Source organism: Pipistrellus kuhlii, unplaced genomic scaffold (assembly GCF_014108245.1).
Source record: "Pipistrellus kuhlii isolate mPipKuh1 unplaced genomic scaffold, mPipKuh1.p scaffold_m20_p_2, whole genome shotgun sequence".
Lineage (NCBI taxonomy): Eukaryota > Metazoa > Chordata > Mammalia > Chiroptera > Vespertilionidae > Pipistrellus > Pipistrellus kuhlii.
In genome coordinates, this window is record NW_023425515.1 from 47,297,853 (window position 1) to 47,310,704 (window position 12,852).

Below are 12,852 nucleotides of genomic sequence, written 5' to 3' on the forward strand. Positions count from 1 at the left end.
TATATTTCCCCCATAACATCGGGTATCTACTTTCCTTACCCACATCTATAGAACCTAAAGGGACCCATTCAAAGGTTCATTCCAGCAAAGAACACCCTGCCATGTGATTTTCTCCCAGTGGTCTCCCTTAAATCTTATTGGCCAAACCAGTCAATCCAAACCAGTAGACTTTTTTTTTTAATGAGTTTATTTGAGCTAAACCCACAGCATATGTTGGGAAGCAAGATCTCAAATGCTATTCACAGTAACAGTTTGCAGCTTTTATGCCTTTGAGATTATGGAGGGAACAGAAGGAAGATCACATGGAGGTGGGGAAAAGCAAGCTGGGGGTCCAATTACAGGATAAACTCTTGGGGGTGGTCATGTTTGAGTAGGGGTCTGAGGTATGTTAAGCCTTAGATGCGCAGAAACAAAGGACAGGACCTGCTATGGCAAAAATAAGCCTTTTACTAAAAATGTCCTATGTCTGGGTATGACTACCCAGGAATTTATGAATAGATCACCCTGTGAGGTTATTGTCTATGAAACCTCCTTTTCTTCCACTAGCCCTGTTAGTTCCTACGCTACGGGTTTGGGGGGGTGGGGGGCAGAAATAATAGGGTTCAGCCCTGACCTGTTTGGCTTAGTGGATAGAGCGTGGGCCTGCGAACTGAAAGATCCCAAGTTCAATTCTGGTTCTGGTCAAGGAAAGATCCCAAGTTCAATTCTGGTTCTGGTCAAGGCATATTGATTTTGTACAGAGAGGAAGAGAGAGAGAGAATTAGAAAGATCGATGATAGAGTCATCATCGATCAGCTGCCTCTTGCACACCCCCTACTGGGGATATGCCCGCAACCAAGGTACATGCCCTTGACCGGAATCGAACCCGGGACCTTTCAGTCCCCAAGCCGACGCTCTGTCCATTGAGCCAAACCGGTTTTGGCGATGTTTCTAACTCTCTGTCTCTCTCCCTTCCTCTCTGTAAAACAAATCAATAAAATATATATATTTTTTAAAGGAAGAACAGGGTTGGGTGTGTTCATATGTGAGTGCTCAGTGCTCAGGGAGAGGGTCTGGAGCCGGCCACAGGCTTTCGCAGGACTCCGTGGGCGGACCCCAGTTCTCCGCAGCAGCCGGCGGGGAAGCCGGCCGGCCGGGCGGGGCTTCGGCGGAAGGCGCTGCGGCCATCTGCCCGGTGAACGCCCTGGAGCGAGTGTGTGGCACCCGCGCCTGGCGCCGCAGACAGAGGGCGGGGCCAGGCCGGCCCGCGGGAGGGAGCTCGGGGCTGCGGGGCGGGCGCCACGCCGGGACGGGCTGCCGGGAGCCGCGTGATGCTCCCCCGCGCGTCGCCTGACCGGAGGCCGCCGCCCTACCCTCCGCCGTCCCACGCCGACCCTAACCCTCCGCCAACTCACCGCCCGCCCGGCGTTTCCCGTCGGTCCCTCCGCCCGGGGGCCTCCTCGGAGGCGGAACCAGTGCGTCCGGGGTCGGGGTTTTTTCAGGGAAAAGCGGCGTCCGGATTGACAAGTGGGCGGGACTTCCGGCCGGCGGTTCCGTCAGGTGCCTTTCCCGGGCGTCTCCCGGCACCACCTCCTCAACTTCCCTCGTCCGAGAGGCTGCGCCCGGGAGGACCCGGCGGGACGGGGTCGCGGGGACGAGAGCTGCAGGTGGGGACCGCCCGCGCGGCGCTGTGTGAGGGCAGAGCCTGTGGGGCCGGGGCCGCGGGAGCGGAGGGGAGCGGGCAGTGACAGGAGGGCGGTGCGCGGCCGCGGCTGGAGGCTGCGGTGACTGACCCGGGGGCAGTGACAGCGAGGGCGCCGCGGCCGGGAGGGCGCCGCCCGCGAGGGGACCCCGGCCGCAGCGTGCACGGCGCGGAGGCTGCGAGGGCACCGGGACCCCCGTGTGCGGCGGGGGCTGCGCCCGGGGGCCGGTCCTGGACGGGGAGACCAGACCGGTGGATGGACGGGGGCGATACTCTGGGGGGAGCACGAAGCAGCGGCTGTGGAGAGAGGCTGACGGAGGAGCAGGAACTTTGGGGGGCCGACTTGGAGAAGAGGGGGGCCCCTGACGGGACGGTCACCCTGCGGGGCTGTGTGCGGGCGCGGGTGCGGCTGCGTGGCCGTGGCTGGGCGGAGAAGGTCTTGGGTGGAAAGGACTCCGGCCAGGCACTTACCTGCCGCCCCGAGTTGAACTCTGCGGACCCGCTCGCGGCCGGGAACGCCCTCCGCCCCGGAGCCAGCGCAGTGACCCGGGAGTCCGGACTAGAGGAGTAGCCCGCTTCTCCCTCCGTGCGCGGGATGTTGGGACTAGAGGAATGCTCCCTAGATGAGGGGTTCCAGCCTGTGATGGAGTTGAGAAATCCATTTAGTGGATGGCACCTGCTTAAATATATATATATATATATATATATATATATATATATATATGTATATGTATATATATATATATATATATATATATATATATATATAATAGAAATGGTTACTGTGCTCACAAAGAAGGGTAAGTATTGCACGCAACTTGTTTCAGTTATGTGTCTATGAAGTGGCGATGGAAAATGGATTTGGATACCGTAAGGTGTGTGAAATAAAACGTAGTAACAAAGCCTGGGGACATTGGACCACATGATTTCTGGGTTTCCTTTCAGGTCTGAGAGGCCACGATTCTAGGGTTGTTTGTAAGGGCAAAGACGCAGCGGGGAAGAGGGTCCCTGTCCCCGAGGCGCAGGCTCTGTGAGATACAGACTTCGCTGGAGAAGGCTTCCCAGACATACCCGGGGGGACTAGTTAGGACTGGGGACTGAAACTGAGGGTCTCCGTGGTGAGAACCAGAACTTACATAGTGAAATAGGGACAGTGACAGTGACAGTGACAGCGGCAGTGAAGATAGAGGGGTTTGTCATTGGAAAAACTGCTAGCAATGGACATCGAGGAAGGGAGAGCTTTGGGACAGGTGGGAACAAGGCTTAGAAGGGAATCGCAGATAGAGACAGATGTCATTCTGCCAGTAATAAAACGGGAGCAGGGACACACAACCTTCAGGGTTCTCTTCAGTCTTGATCTTTAGTGATTCTGCAAGTACAGACAATTGCTAGTAAAAAGGTATCAGTTGAGGATGGAATTTGGTGCAATGATCAGTGGCCAACAGATGGTGACCATCAAGGAGAAGCCAGGATGAGTCTTGGAAGGTCAACAGTGGTGACCAGTGCCTCATGGGTGAGGCTTTAATGTCTTTAGCATTTCAGCTCAGTGGTTTGGACACTAGAGGCCAAGACTGGCAATGATGCTATGCAGGGAGTTATTCCAATGATGTTTTAGCTGTGGTTTTATTTCCTACTGATTCTCTGTCATGAGAGCTGTTAGTGATGCAGATGAGATGAACTAAAGTGAGTTACACTACCTCCTCCTTTTCTACAGTCCTTTGTAGAAGGTGCTACTGATGTGCCACCCAATTAAAAAAAAATCTAATATAAGAAGTGTGAGGTAATTTTAGCGCCTCCTACACACACACACGTGCACCTTGTGATAGCGGGGAGTGAGAGCAGGTTCTTGAATGGGAATGAGTTGGGAATGGTGAGGGATAGCCTTCCTTTAACCTTGAAAAAAAGTGGAAAGTTAAACATTTTTCTAGAACCGTGATTAGCAAAGCAAGGGTCGCGAGCCACATGCGGCTCTTTGGCCCCTTGAGTGTGGCTCTTCCACAAAATACTACAGCCTGGGCGAGTCTATTTTGAAGAAGTGGCATTAGAAGAAGTTTAAGTTTAAAAATTTGGCTCTCCAAAGAAATTTCAATCGTTGTCCTGTTGATATTTGGCTCTGTTGACTAATGAGTTTGCCTACCACTGTTCTAGAATATTAGATGTTTACTTGGCTTACATTCTACATAACTAAAAGGAACTACTAAAGAATTTCTTTCTAGAACAGAATATATGCTTCAAGGTAACTGACCATTTAGGCTTGGAAAATACAACACTGCCTCTGGGGTCTTTATGTTTCCTGAATGTAATGATTCTTTTTGACGTATACTGCTTTGCTAATTCCCTTTGAAAATCAGTAGTATAATGGCCTGCTTGATAAAGATTTAACGTTATTCCTTCTTCAGCTTATGGTTTCTCCTTCCATAAATAGGTGAGGTTTCATTTTTCTTGGAGAGCTTCTCTTTGGAGATTTGATCCCTTGAAGAGAATGATCTTAGATAGAGCCTTGGATTCAGAAGTCTCCAGTTACTCTCTGTTGACATTGACTTACTCGGTGACTGTGGGATGAATTATTGCTTTCTCTTGTTTTATATTTCCTAACTGTGGCAGAGATAAATGGTTCTGCTGGTTCAGTGGTTGGCAAACTCATTAGTCAACAGAGTCAAATATCAACAGTACAACGATTGAAATTTCTTTTGAGAGACAAATTTTTTAAACTTAAACTTCTCCTAATGCCACTTCTTCAAAATAGACTTGCCCAGGCGGTGATATTTTGTGGAAGAGCCACACTCAAGAGGCCGAAGAGCCACACTCAAGGGGCCAAAGAGCCACATGTGCCTCATGAGCCTCGGTTTGTCGACCACTATTCTGGTTAAACAGCCCTTTAAAAATCTGAAATCTATGTATACTCACCAAATTCTGTATTCAGTCTCATGGATTTTGTAAACCACCAGATCCCATTCATGATTCCCTTGGGTAGTTGAGTAACTTCTCCATGTTATAAACACTGGTGAGAATTAATTTTTTTCTGTTATTATTCTATTTATTTCTTTTATTTTAAAAATATATATTTTATTATTGATACTATTACAGAAGTCTCCCATTTTACCCTTTATACTCCCCTTCATCCAGCCCTTACCCTGCCCAGTGATAATTAATTTATGAAATATTCATAGAAAAAGCAAGCTCAATTATTTATTACATAACTCTGATCTGAAGCCAGGTCATCTGGCTTTTCTACAAATAGAGATAATTACATTTCTGAATTAAACAGAAATATGTCACACCAATGTTTATGTAACCCTAAATTTGAAAGATAAAATTTCTCTAAAAAGTCATGATTTTGCAGGGAGTTTTTTCAGTTAGAGAAACCCAAAGTCAGAGTATTTTCTAATTATCAGTGATGACTGTGAGAGTTCTGTTTTGCTCAAGATTGTGGTTGCTTTTTTACTTTTTACTTTATCATCACATCAGCCACATTAGAGAAACAATGTAACTTAGAAAGGAGAGAGTGAGGAGGTCAGGGCTCAGCCCTCCTGCTTAACTGCTCTGAAGGTGACTTCCAGCACCTTCTGTTTCCTAAGCTTAAACCTTTCTGTTGCTAGTCCTAAACTTCCCTTTTCGCAATATCCCTGTCAAATGGGTACTTCGACATGTGTTTGAAGTTTGATTGCTTTTTTTTTTTTTTTTTTTTGTCTTTTTTCTCTCTCTCTCTTATTGAAAGTTGAACATTATATTAGTTTGAAGCTTTCTATGTTTGGACTATAAATACTACCAATAAAGCCAGTGGAACCCATGGATCTGCTAGGCTGTTATGTCACATTCACAACTATTTGCAAACCAGTTTTAAAGTGAAAACTGCTAAAAATAGTGATATTTGTTTTTGTTGTACATTAGAGAAAAAAAGTGTATAGAAAACTTAACGGAAAGTAGGCAGTTTTTTTAAATCTATAGAAATTACTTTAGATGTGATTATATTTGTTTATTTTTTTGGCAGAAGTTTTTACTTCTTTGGGTTGTGAACTCCTTTGGCAGTATGGTGAGATCATGTGGACTACTTTTTTGGAATAATTTTAATATGCAAAAAAAAATAGAATTTTAAGGAAAACAAATGTGAAATATAGTTATCAAAATATTTTTATTTTGATATAGCACTTAATGTGCTTTTTATTAATATAATTTTTGCTATCTATTAGTGGGTCTTATAAATATAATAATTTTTAAATGATCATGTGATAAATATAACATGATATAAAAATATATCTATTATTTCTTTTGGTACAAAGCCTATTATTCTACTCAGTCTTTATTACAGTTGTAGCTTATGTTCATAGTTGAAGGAAATGATGACTTTGTCAGAGGTTAGCTAAAATAAATACATAATTTTGGGGGGTACAAATCCCAGACTCCCTGAATCTATCATAGACTTTGTCTTAAAGATGTAAATTCCATAACCCACTTTAGACAGAGCACAATCTAAACATAGCGTTTACTCACCGAATCTTCTAGAGCAGTGGCAGAACGACATCATTCAACTGTAACAATTATTACAAATGTCCCTTGTGATTTTTAGGATAATCTCTTTCCTTAAATTTCCTGTTGTGTTACCAGGCCAAAGTATAAGCTTTATTTTGTTCCAGAACTAACCCAGGGTCTGGCACAGAGTAAGTGTCCACTCAGTGTTGAATAAGGGTTTCTCTGAAGAAAGTAAAAAGAGATCAAGTTCAAAGCTAAAATCTTAGATGTGGCAATTTTCTGGCCTCATATATTAAAGACATGGAGCTCTGCTTTAAAAGGTCATGTTGTGAAATTTACCTTTACATTTAGAGTTTACCAAATCAGGTGTTCTTTTGACTTATTTTATATAGTGTGGTGATCTATACAAGTTAGTGACATAAACTGAAGTAGTCCTGTACCAGAAAATTACAATACATTTTCTTGAAATCGTACTATTCCTAGCAGTGCCCTCCATTTTAGAACTGTTGCATAATCTAGGTAGAATTTGCTACCAAATTATTATTATTATTATTATTATTTTTAAATATATATTTTATTGATTTTTTACAGAGAGGAAGAGAGAGGGATAGACAGTCAGAAACATCGATGAGAGAGAATCATCGATCAGCTGCCTCTTGCACACCCCCCACTGGGGATGCGCCCGCAACCAAGGCACATGCCCTTGACCGGAATCGAACCTGGGACCTTTCAATCCGCAGACTGACACTCTATCCGTTGAGCCAAACCAGTTTTGGCGGCTACCAAATTATTAATAAACCTGGTCCTGTCTTCATCTACTAGTAGGATAGGAGTTGGCACACTTATTCAGTAAAGGGCCAGGTATAATTTTAAGCTTTGACGATCATAGAGTTTCTGTGGCAATACTTAACTTTGCAGTTGTAGCACCAAAGCAACCATAGATAGTATATCAGTGAATGAGCATGATCCAATAAAACTTTAATTACAAAAACAGGCAGTGGACCATTTTTGGCCTGTAAGCTATAGTGTGCTGACCCCTGATCTAGGCTATCAGTTGGCTTTTGAATCCAATTCCTCCTCCGCATTATGGGTGTAGACATATTCTCCCTCAAGCTTCAAAGGTCTTCACACAAGGGGTAATGTGACTGCACTGCTCTCTGTGGGAAGCCTGAATGTATAGCAGGTGACATGATTAGTGCCAAGGGTTTTAGATCTACTTTAACCTATGAATTCACAAAACTTGCCTCTTAGAGCACCACTTCGTTAAGCTTTACAATGGTGAAAGTTGGTAAAGATCCCAAATATGAAGTATACTTTCCCAGCTTTGGAACTGAGCATAAGGTTTAACTGAGGAAGATAATGTAGAGCCCGAGATGGGGGAAGCAAGAATAGAATGCAAAGGAAAAACATATGTCTCTTTAAAAAAAAATAATAATTTTATTGATTTCAGAGAGGAAGGGAGAGGGAAAGAGAGATAGAAAAATCAGTGATGAGAGATGATCATTGGTTGGCTGCCTCCTGCACACCCCCCAGTGGGGATCGAGCCCGCAACATGGGCATATGCCCTGCCCGGGAATCAAACCAGTGACCTCTTAGTTCCTGGGTGGATGCTCAACTGCTGAGCTACACCCGGCTGGATTGTATGTCTCCTTTTTTTGCAGTTAATTCTCTGTAGTACTGTCAAATTTGAGTTATATATTTTTTAAACTTGAAGAGTATATGTGATTGCAACTTGCTACTTAGGTTGTTACATAGTTTAAGAAGCAGAGTCCACCTCCTCTTTCACCCTGGGCTGTTTACTAGATCTGCTAATAATACGGAGGTAGAGCCCTAACTGGTTTGGCTCAGTGGTTAGAACATTGGCCTGCAGACTGAAGGGTCCCAGTTTCAATTCCGGTCAAGGGCATGTACTGTATTTTTCGGACCATAAGACGCACTTTTTTCCCCCAGAAATGGGGGGGGGGGGAAGTCCCTGCGTCTTATGGTCCAAATATAACCTACACATATACTTTAAAAAACAAGTTTTTTTACTTGCCCGGCTCTGTGTGGTCTCTGTGTGCTTGCCCGGCTCTAAAATGGTTCTAAATGCTGCTGTTTACTTTACAGGGTTGATTACATGTGTTTATGACTGTGATGTTGGGTTTTAATGCACATAAAATATTTTAGGACACTATTTGTTTCAGAATCTTTTTTTCTTCATTTCCCTTCTCTAAAAACTGGTGCGTCTTATGGTCCGGAGCGTCTTATGGTCCGAAAAATACGGTACTTGGTTGTAGGCACATCCCCTGTAGGTGGTGTGCAGGAGCAGCTGATTTATGTTTTTCTCTCATCGATGTTTCTAATTCTCTATTCCTCTCCTTCCTCTCTGTAAAAAAATCAGTAAAAAAAAAAAAAAAAAAATTATATATATATATATATATATATATATATATATATATATATATATATATTGATAAAATAAGGAAGTAGAATGGAGGAATTTGTGTTGAAGTCCCTAAAACTGCATTTATGGGAGCCTTTCATCTTTAAAACATAAGCATATGCATGTCAGTGCCCAAATTTTGTCTCCTTCAGAACATTTAGATTAGAAAAACACTTAACTGGATTTATCCTCAGTATCTTCTCACTACACCCCATCTTCTCTCACACACATTTCTATTTATTCTCTTACTTCCTTAGTAGCAAAGATGATGCATCCAAGCAACATCTTTTGGAACACTGAAGAATAAAAGAAGTAGTGTGTACTGGAAGGTGAGTCAGCAAAAATGCAGCCAGATTTTGTGAGTAAAAATCACAGGCACACACACACAAAAAATCACAGGCACAGTACTGCATTCTGAATCTTGAAAATAATTTGGAGCTCTAATTCAGTTAATAGGCAGGATGGTTGTTGGTGGTGGTGTGGGCAGTCATGTCCACATTTAGAATCTGCTTGAATGGGGAGTTTGAGTTTGAGTGACTAAGATACGGTGACTTACTAGGGACAGAATAGGTAGCAGTGTTGGAAAGGTCAAGCCTTATAAATGCTGCATTCTAACTGCTAGCTTCTTTTGTCTCTCTTAATATAGCGTCTTTTGACAACTTTTTTGGAGGATAAATTGCTAAGGGAATAGGAAATTTGTCCTACCCTAATAGACTCATGAGAGAGGCTCTGTATTCTATCTCCAACTACTTTCATTCTGACTCATCTCACTTTAGTTAATGTGGGTGCTATGGCTGGAGGCCAGGATCCACTTGCTAAGTATTAGGCAATTCCCTGCTCCTCACCCCCAGTTTGATTTTTTACTGTATTGGCTTTGAGGAGGTGCCATCTTTTCTCAACCTCATTGCCTGCTGGACAAACTGATATTAAGCCAGACTATCTGTTTATGTATTTTGCCCCTTTTGAATGTAGATTTGTAAAGTCATCTCCATTTTCAGGGCTATCACTGCACTGTTACTTGAATGGTGTTGGTTGATTACAAAAAGGTACAGTTATCATGAATGTAGAGTTTGGGAAGTATGATCCTCATGGTTGGAGGTATTCAGTAGTTACTGGGCAGTTGTGATATTATAAAGGTGCTATGATTTTTAGGTACAGCTAAGTTTCAGTATCTATACTAATAAAAGGATAATATGCTAATTAGACTGAACATCCTTCCAGACGTCCTTCTGGACAAAGCCATAGTGGTGGGGGCCAAGGCAGAGGTGATTAGTGGTGACCAGGCTGGCAGGGGAGAGCAGTTAGGGGCAACCAGGCTGGCAGGGGAGGGCAGTTAGGGGCAACCAGGCTGGCAGGGGAGGGCAGTTAGGGGCAACCAGGCAGGCAGGCAGGCAGGTGAGTGATTAGAAGCCAGCGGTCCCGGGTTGTGAGAGGGATGTCCGATTGCTGGTTTAGGCCTGATCCCTGCAGTCAGACACCCCCAAGGGGTCCTGGAATGGAGAAGGTACAGTTGGCTGAGAAACCTGCTCATCCCCTCGTGCACAAACTTTGTGCACTGGGCTTCTAGTAATGAATAAAAAGCCAACATGTAACTATCCTCAGTATGTCTTCATTCTCCCCTACCATTTCTCAGTAACAAAGGTAGTGTGCCCCAGAAGGAACTTGAGGGAAACTGAGGGTAATTTTTTCTGTCAATTTGGGCACTAATTATTAAATTATTCTATATGCTTTTGTGGTGCATAAGTTACTAGATATGAGGGGACATGGGGATGGTCTAAGATATTCGTTGGCAAACTCATTAGTCAACAGAGTCAAATATCAATAGTACAAGGATTGAAATTTCTCTTGAGAGACAAATTTTTTAAACTTAAACTTCTTCTAACTTCACTTCAAAATAGACTTGCCCGGGCCGTGGTATTTTGTGGAAGAGCCACACTCAAGGGGCCAAAGAGCCGCAGTTTTTTGACCATAAGTCTAAGAGAGCCAGTGAAAAATGAAAACTTGAGAGACCTATAGACTTTAAATTTTGACTTAAAAGGAGATCCAAGATGGTGACTTAGGTAAACACACCTAAACTGCTGCCGTGCACAACAATTTCAAAACTACAACTAAAAGACAAAACGTCTGTCACCCAGAACCACGGGAAAGCTGGCTGAAAGGAAGCTCTACAACAGCTGAAAGAGAAAGGAGCACTCTTTCTCAGTGCTGAAAAACTGAGGTGCTGGGGCGCACGAGAGCACAATACGAGCAGGCGGCGGATCCCAGCTAGTGGAGGGTGTTGCTTTCTTCAACCAGAAGAAAGACAAGCTCCCAATCTCTCTGAAATCCAGTTTCTGGGGAGAAGCTAGTCTGTCTGCCATCAGATCGGAAAGTGAGGGTGGCTTGCTTGCAGAGCTGTGCTCAAGAATAATTGCTTGCTGTGCTGGGGCTTGAGATGCTGGGACACAGTCAGAGAGACAGAGAATGCTGACTGGCAGCCATTGCTGTTTGCCATGCCCTAGCGTAGTGATGCCCCGAGACTCTGCCTGAGACTCCACCCTACACAATCTACAAATACACCCAAGTTCCAAGCAGGAGCTTTTGCATATGAATGGCTTTCTCTATTGCAGTTTAACCTAGCAGACTTACAACCTGTTACAGTCAGCTCCAAAGCCTCCAAGCTCCAAGCAGGAGGAGAGGACTGTGCTTCTCACTGTAGCTCCTGCAGGGTGTCCTAAGACAGTAGCTGAACTGCATCCTATTGGAGATCCAGAAGCCAGTGTACCTAGTTGTTTGTGAGACACCAGATTTAAACTCCTCACATCCATAAGTGACACATTCGGGAGGCGGACTCAGCACCAAAGCCCCACTGAAACAAGGCCTGTACCATAAGCATGTCTGCAGCATAACAGTTCTTCCATTAAAGACACAGTGGGTCCTCATAGTCAATTGGCCTGGAGGTCAATTCCTCCCAGTGTACCAACAGCAATCAAGGCTTAACTACACCAAAACTTTGCACTCAGCCCACAAAGGGGTGCACTAAGAGCAACCACCTCGGATGATTGGGGAAGCTGAGCTACTGGCCCCTGTTGGTCACCTGCCACACAAAGCCACTTCATCAACACAGGGAGGCAACCAAAATGCGGAGACACAGAAGCATGTCACGAATGGGAGAGATGGAGGAAAGTAAACTACTGGACAACACAGAGTTTAGAATCACATTTATAAAGTTACTCAAGAATCTTCTAAAAACTGCTGAGAAACGAAGAGACCTTCAAGGACCTTAATGAGAATACAAAAAAAAAAAAAAAAAAAAAAAAGGAAAAGGACCAGTCAGAAATTAAGCATATACTGTCTGAAATAAAGAATATACAGAAACTCAACTGTAGATCGACATACCCTAAGAGTCAAACCAAAGATCTGGAATATGAGGAAACAAAAAACACCCAACCAGAGAGGCAGAAAAAAATAATCCAAAAGTGTGAGGATAGTGTAAGGAGCCTCTGGGACAGCCTTAAGTGTACCAACATCCGGATTTTGGGGGTACCAGAAGAAGAGAGAGAGCAGGATATTGATGACCTATTGAAAGAAATAATGACAGAAAACTTTCCCTACCTGGTGAAAGAAATAGACTTACAAGTCCAGGAAGTGCACAGAACCCCAAACAAAAGGAATCCAAAGAGGACCACACCAAGACACATACTGTATTTTTCGGACCATAAGACGCACTTTTTTCCCCCCAGAAGTGGGGGGGGAAAAGTCCCTGCGTCTTATGGTCCAAATATAGCCTACACATATACTTTTTAAAAAAAGTTTTTTTACTTGCCCGGCTCTGTGTGGTCTCTGTGTGCTTGCCCGGCTCTAAAATGGTTCTAAATGCTGCTGTTTACTTTACAGGGTTGATTACATGTGTTTATGACTGTGATGTTGGGTTTCAATGCACATAAAATATTTTAGGACACTATTTGTTTCAGAATCTTTTTTTCTTCATTTCCCTTCTCTAAAAACTGGTGCGTCTTATGGTCCGAAAAATACGGTAATTAAAATGCCAAGGGCAAAAGACAACGAGAGAATCTTGAAAGCAGCAAGAGAAAAATAGTTAGAACAAGGGAGTACCCATATGACTGTCAGCTGATTTCTCAACAGAAACTATGTAGGCCAGAAGGGAGTGGCAAGAAATATTCAAAGTGATGAACAGTAAGAACCTACAACCAAGATTACCCAGCAAAGCTATCATTCAGAATTGAAAGTCAGATAAAGAGCTTCACAGATAAGAAAAAGCTAAAGGAGTTCATCACCA

At 43.8% G+C, this 12,852-nt stretch overlaps 1 protein-coding gene across 2 annotated transcripts in view; it reads left to right on the top strand.

Annotated features, from left to right (window-relative positions):
• The first annotated feature begins 1,516 nt into the window (after positions 1 to 1,516).
• Positions 1,517 to 12,852, top strand: part of PCYT1A (phosphate cytidylyltransferase 1A, choline) — a 59,328-nt gene continuing 47,992 nt past the window's right edge. The window contains exon 1 of one of the 2 annotated variants that reach the window (XM_036444000.2): positions 1,517 to 1,646. The gene's annotated coding sequence lies outside the window, so the exon portion shown is untranslated. The remainder of the gene's footprint in view (positions 1,647 to 12,852) is intronic. The other variant, XM_045583872.1, reaches the window with a different exon arrangement.